The following is a 7484-nucleotide window of genomic DNA, read 5'->3' on the forward strand; positions in this document are numbered from 1 at the left end:
ATATGTAAGTGCTGAGTTCAGAAATACCCAGGCATTTAATGAGTAAGATTCTTCCTCTGGACGTTCTTCAGTAGATATTATCACTCTGTCCTATCCGCAGATCTATACTTGACCGTTCCTTTTTAACTAACTCCTTCTGACTTCAGCTATGTTCATAAAATATTAATATATTCAATAATGTCATAGCAGAGGTTGTAAAGTGGAGACTTTGGGTCAAATTCAGCCCAACAGATTGTTTTTGTTTGGCCTGTGGTGTTTTAAAGAAACTGAAGCCAACATTTATAAATTGAGAAATTTCAATAAATCCTGATTTTTGGCTGCTTTCATAAAACAGGAATATCTGGCAAGAACAGCCCCGTTTTTACCTGGCAATAACCAGCTACAGCTTAGGGATGGCTGCTCATTTTAGATAAGATGTGTGTTCTCCAGTTTGCTAGAGTCTCTGGCCACTCTGGCCAAATGTCAGTTGCTGTTAATTCATATGTGTTCTTTTTTTTCACCTCTTAAACTTGAGAGAAACATACAACATTTGTTGTTCTATCTCACAGATGAGAGAAAATAGGAAATTGGACAAAGAGGGGTCCATATGTCAAAAAAAAGTGGAGGAAAGCACATATTTTTTGTGGAAGTGAAGAGCATCACTTCATGTTTAGCATGTTAACACCTGGTCAGCTTTACTCCTTTATATGACCTGCCTGGCTCCTCAGGCATTAGGTTTGTGATCCCTGGGTTACAGTCACGTACAAATGTCCTGGGAGCAGTCTGTCCCATTCTAGGTACTGTCTCTTTTTATACCATTATGAGTTGATCTTACAATTTTAACTTTCAGAATGCAATCTTATTTTCCTAATTTCCAAGTTCCTCAGACGCAAATACTGCTAGAACTTAAAAAAGTCACCATTATTACTTATTATTATTCTTGAACCTAAACTGAAAACCAGCTAACACCTCTGTTCTTTTTCTTCCCTTGTTTCCTATCCTCACCCCGCCAAAAAAAAAAAAAAAGGCTAGTACTGAATCTGAAAAAAGAAGAATGTTGGCAGCAATGTTTACACTGTGACCATAACATCTAATAGTAAGTTGGTATCTCAAGTGGAAGCCAATTCTCATAAACATTTGTTCAAACAACATAAATATTTTATTATTACTGCATGTGAGGCAAACAACTTATTTTAAGACTGGTCTAATGTAAGGGTAATACTTATTATAATGCTGTCCCTACTCTTTGGGGAAGTTATCACCAGTGACTTACAATCTCACAAGGTTAAAACCCAGCCCACGCCTACAGAGCAAGACCATGCCTCTTCACCCAGGTCTTCTCAACAAAGGAGTGAGCCTGGCTCAGACTGAATGAATCAGTGAGTGAGCAAGCAGAAACAAGCCTATCTCTGATCGTGCCTCTTCTAGTATAACTGCATCACGTGGTACTTAAAATAGCACTTCTGTCCTGACATTTACTGATGCTAAAATACATAAGCCAAAAAAATTTAAATGGTAATTCTATCCCAAGGCCCCAGAATTGTCTGCATTTATTTAAAGACATATCCAGAAAGCAGTTGGTTTTCCTTTCGGTGAATACATTTGGAAAGAAGCGATAAAGATGGTATATACAACTGACTAGATGTCAAATTAGAGGTGCTGTGTCAGAATATATGGTTATATAGCTTATATTCATAGGCCTGATTTCTTATGTTGAGACTCAAACGGGAGAAAGAGCAAGAGAGGGCCAGCAGTGTGTGTTTAATACAACGAAGCTTTAATAGAGCAATATTTGTCTTAAGGGTTAGTCATAGAAACAGATGTGAAAGCCATCTGTTGCTCTGTTAAGTGCTACTTGAAATTTATAACAAAGGACAAGGTGCATTTTATCATACAGAAGAATACACGTCACGATCACACAGAAGTTAATAGTATAGCAGGACTAGAATCCTAGGTCTCCCAAACTCAAGTCCGACAGCCTGTGCTCCAACACTTTGCACCATGGAGTTACAATCTGAGAATAAAAGTGTATGCAGAAAGGTCAGTGTTTTAACTGTGAAGTTGTGTTTACTAGTTTCATGAAAGTTAGCAAGAATGCACCAAACTTAGAATGGTAGTAGGGCTAGAGTGACTCAGTGAATCACAGAAGATTTAAAGAGGTTACTTAAGTAGACACACCAAGTGTTTTTGATTGCAAATGTTAATTCAAATAAATTTTGCCCTAAAATCTGAAAAAGTAACTGCATCACCCAAGATGATGATCACTGTATTAACAGAACAGTTACTCCAATAACAATCCTATATGGTCTAAGACAAAAACTTTCCACATCATGATAAGTGTGCAAGGCATTCCAAATGTATAAATTAGATACAGGCTATTTCAAGAATGTGATATTAAGAAAGGTTATGTTGGCAATATTAGAATAGAAACACCGATTCCTCATATGCAGGTGTTACATATGTTATAGGAAATAGTCCCTTTGTTTAGAGACATTTTAAAAAATTAAATTAACAAGCCCCTCCAGATATCATTAAGAAGACAGATTAGAATGAAATGGAAATAAAATAAACTTGAATTATAACATACTTGAAAACATTTGCAATATGAGCAGGGAAGTAGGAAAATATCAACCAGAAAAGTGATAATTAATGAGTTTAAAATTTTGTCATTGTGTCCCTAGCAATGTGTAGGAAAAAGATGCACTAACATTTTGACCAAGGAGGTGTGTAGTGAACCAGGCAGATTCGGTAGATGTCACGTATGACAAAACATGTCACAGGCTATCACAGCCAGTACCTCTGAAAAACAATTTCCTTTGGACCAGTTCTATAGTCCATCAACCTTCTGGTCTTAATTTGGTTTCCTTAGTAAGTTTATCTACCAGAGAGAAAATGTATTGATCGGCCAATAGGAATGTCTGGTCCGCCTGGCAGCTGTAATTGTAAAGTAAATTAATGAATTGTCTTTCAGGCGTGTATTAGTCTCCTGCAAGGTTTATTAAGTTGTCTCAACCAGCCAACGTCCTTATCACCTACAATGAGTATACTCTCCTGCCTCAAATCATCAGCTGAAAGGGCAGATCTCGGACTTTAGTAACCTCCCTAGGAGACACAGCCTGGGAGGCCCGACCTGAATAGCTTGTTAGTCTCTAATCAAAATCATTGTAACTACTAGGTCACAGAGAGCCACTGGATCCTAGCGCTCATGGTTACCACTTGATGTATGCATTCCTTAATAACCCAGCGAAGTCATCAATGTCTCCTACATAGCTTCTAATAAAACCAGAGATCGGTTTCTCATGTGAGGGCTACCACTGTATGATTCTGTCCATAAAGCAACTCTCACGTCTAAGAATGAGGGCGTGGGGAGGAAGGAAGCAGGGAAGGAGAGAAGAGGGAATGGTTGGGAGGATGGGTGGAGGGAGGAAAGAGAGGAAGAGAGGGAAGGGAAGGGGGAAAGGAAGAGAAGGAAAGGAAGAGGGAGAGAAGGAGGGAGAAGGAAAGAAGCAAAGGAAAGAAGTTTGAATTCAGGAGCCTTAGCTAGAGTTTGAATCCTAGGTCTACTCCTTACTGGCTGTGTGAACTTGAGCAAGTTACTTGTGCTTTAGTGTCCTCATCTGAAAAATGGGTAAGAGAATCTACTTCATGTCTTGTGAGGATGAGTTAACAGATAAAAATACTCAAGACTGCCTGGCACACTGGGAATAGTTTTGCATTTTATCCCTAATACATTTTCTAATCAGCTGCACTTTTTGCATTTCCTACGGAAACTATAGAAACCCTAAAACCAATTCTTAAGTGCAGCAAATAAAGCACAATGCCCACTGATTATGAAAACAATCTTTCTACAAATACAAAAATATCAAATGAGGCTGTGCTTGTTACCTTTTAATGTGCAAAGGGATCAACTGGGCATCTTGTTAAAATGCAGATCCTGATTCCACTGGTTTGGGGCAAGGAGATTCTGCATTTCTTACAAGTTCCCCAGTGATGCTGATGCCACTGGTCTGTGGGCCACACTTTGAGTAGCCAGGCTATAAATGTTTTGATTCAAAGGGAAAAAAAATTACTAGGAGGAAGAAAGTAAAATAAAATAATATATTTAAACTGCTAGAGAAATTGCCACCAGTGGGGAATACTCCATAATCAGCTGTATTATTATTGCTAGACAGGCCTTCTCGGTATGTCTTAGATTGCATAATAAATATACTCACGTGTTATACATATATGTATGTATGTTTATATGTATGTAAACTACACCTTACATTTCGTTCATAATTAACTGCATTTAGGGAGCATCTCATTTTTAAAAAAATTCCTGCCAATACTTCTGTTTGGAGAATAATTAGCTAATTTACTGATATGGTTTATTTACTTATTGCTTAGAATACAAAAGTAATATATTATGGTAGGAAAAAATTCAATCATCTCAGAAACCTATACATTTAAAACAGAAAATTCTCCACCTCAACCTTCAAGTTCTAAGCTCCTAGACTAATAACTATTAAGAATTTGGTGTGATACTTTTAAATATTTTTTTATTCTTGTATATACATATAAAAGAAAATGGACTCTTACTACACTTGCTTTTCCCTCAAAACTATGATAAATATCCCACCATGTTAACACTTTCATCTCATTCTTTGCAGTGACTGCACAGTATTCCAACACACTGTAACTAACTCACGCCCTCCCTATTGCTGTGCTCCTAGGATATCTTCGATTATTTGCTATTACAAATAATGCTACGATGAGCTTTCTTATACACATCTGTGTATAGTTACGTGACTGCATCTGTAATATGGTTCTTTAGTCTGTCAGTCACTGGATTTAGGCCAGTAACTATGTGTTAAGGAAAATAACAAATTAAAGAACATGCATGCATGACTGATCTAGGAATTTACTTTACCTTAAAAACTGAAATTCCTCCCTTAAAACTGAACTGTTCAGTATGCCCATTTTATTTCTATGCTGTATTCCTTACAAGCCCCAATAGGGGGCTTGTGAAATACATTAGAGCATATTTATATAACAGAATTCTGAACAACCATTAAAAAAAGATGTTTCATAAGCATAATTATTAATATGAAATGAAGTTTGGGGCAACACACCATGCAACATAATCCCATTTTCATGAAAGGAAAACAGCTACTGCACGTGTAAGTGTAACCACAGCCTCTGGAGATATCTACATCAGAATACTGATGCTGACTATCCCTGGATAATGGAATTAGATTTGATTCTATGTACCTTTTTCTTCCCTGTATTTTCTCATTTCTCTAAAATAAACATGTATTACTTATGTAAAAAGGAGAAATCGTTTTTACTGTAGAAACACGTGGTGGTATGTGATTAAGTAGGTTTGGACTCAGCACCCACACCAACCTCCTCCTCCATCCCTGGGATGCCTCCCTATTCTGTTGACTGAAGAGTTAAAAACTGATTTCCAGACCCCTTTGTAGAAAACCTAATGTAAGATCTGAGAGTGAAAAGGAAGGCAGAAGTCATGTGCCTGTTGCTTTAGCTCTTCCGAGTGGCATGCCCAGCCACGGAGAGGCTGCGTTTTTCTGCTTTGCTGTGTACAGTCTCTCTGTGCCAACAGAGCTGCAGCAGGTTCCCACTCCCAGGGCACGACCAGGGCAGCATGTTCTAACATCAGAACCCTCAGGGGTGAAGCCCTTGACCGCCGCAGCGGTGCAGTCCCCCTGGTGGGCCAGTAATGTTTGTTTTGCTGGAAGTTGTTTCTGGGGACCCAAATTTAAGTCCACTGCTCCATACCTTTCCAATGACTTTGTAAGGAACTAAGTGGTTTCAAAATTCCCAGTATTTATTCCTATTCCTATTCCTCTTAAAATAGCTAGCGTGGTTTGTTTTCTGCAAGTAACTCGTTATGATACAAAAAAATTTGTATATCATCAATTTTAAAAATAATGTATACTACTCAAATCTATTTCAGAATGTGGCGAGGGTATGCAAGACTAGCACACAGAAACATGGGGAAAAGGATCACTGTGTACGCTAAAATGTTAATGTAGTCATCCCTGGTGGTAGAATTATGGGTAACTTAAGTTTTATTTTTGCTTCTTTCTTTCAATTTTCTTTTTTTTTTTAAAGGGAACACCTTAAAAGCCATTTTTTCCCCTCAAATAAAAGAAACAAAATCCTTTTGCAGGAGAAGAGTAATTTCTCAATGCATCTTGAAATGTTGTAAGTAGCCAGGATTAATAACTAAAAGTAGTAGTCTACATGCAACACCGTAACACACACTGAAGTACGTATCTTGGTCTAAATCGGGGATCCAGTCCCCGTGGTTCATGATCTCAGAACAAATATTTGTCTGTTCTAGTGACACAGGCAAGCTGACTGCTCTCTGCTAGAAAAAGGGCAGCTATCTTGGGAACTAAACATATGAAGTGAGACTAGCCAGCACTGCAGCTGCTGGCGAGCTTTCTTTGTTTATAACAGCAGAAGTATATCCCTTAGAATTGGCTAGCTGTTTTAAAAGGCATAAAACAAAATGGAAGTATCTGTGCCTACCCAATCACTAAATGAGATTTTAGAAAAGAAAGGGCAAAAGTGAAATGAACAAAGGAGACTTTCTGTTAAATACTTCTTTTTCAAAATATTTTTCAACATAGCTAACATTTATATATTCCTGAATTGTTCTTTATTCCTCCATTTTCTCTACCCACTACTTTCAGGACTTCGAACACAGAAAAGGATAAGTCATTTTTCTTTATTCTCTAGCAGAACTTATCATGAAGAGTTACAGTATATTTGCAATCATCAAAGAAGCAGATTAAACAAACCGTTCTTAAGCTATGGAAATTCCTATCAAGGAATTTTATTAGAATTAGATTAATAAGAAAATATCTTTATATCTATTAACTCAGTGGTTTTTATAAAGCTAATTTTTAAATATCAATTGATACTAGTTACTTTTGTTAAAAGCATTTTTCAATGGCAAGTTGTTAATTTTCATAAACACTAACTTTAGATCTTTTATGGTTATTGCTTTCTGTCTAAGGAAACTTGGCTACCCCCAAGTCACACAGATATTCACCTCTGTTTTCCTTTGAAAAGCTTTATATTTTAGCTATTACATTTAGGTCTATGATCTATCTCAAATTCATTTTTGTAAGGTAGGGGCATCATGGTTCATTTTTTTTTCCCATGGGGATATTCAGATGCTCTGGCTCTACTTGTTGAAAAGATCTTTCTTTGTTGGACTACATTTGCTCTTTTTCTCAAAAATCAAGTCACCAAAGATTTGTTTTTAGGCTCACTCTTCTATTTGAGTTATTTGTAGATCCTTATGCCAGTATCACCCTGTCTTTGATTACTGGATACTACTTACCACACCCTCGTATTGCTTTACAAAATCTAAGATTCTACAAAAAAGGGTATATAAGTTAAGTTGAAATAAATGAATGGACCCAGATGAGCTTAAAACAATCCTTATGAAATCATTTTTAAAAACTGTATCATGGCTTTGAAAATGCTCC

The sequence above is a fragment of the Camelus dromedarius genome, chromosome 21, assembly GCF_036321535.1.
Source record: "Camelus dromedarius isolate mCamDro1 chromosome 21, mCamDro1.pat, whole genome shotgun sequence".
NCBI classification, from domain to species: Eukaryota; Metazoa; Chordata; class Mammalia; order Artiodactyla; family Camelidae; genus Camelus; species Camelus dromedarius.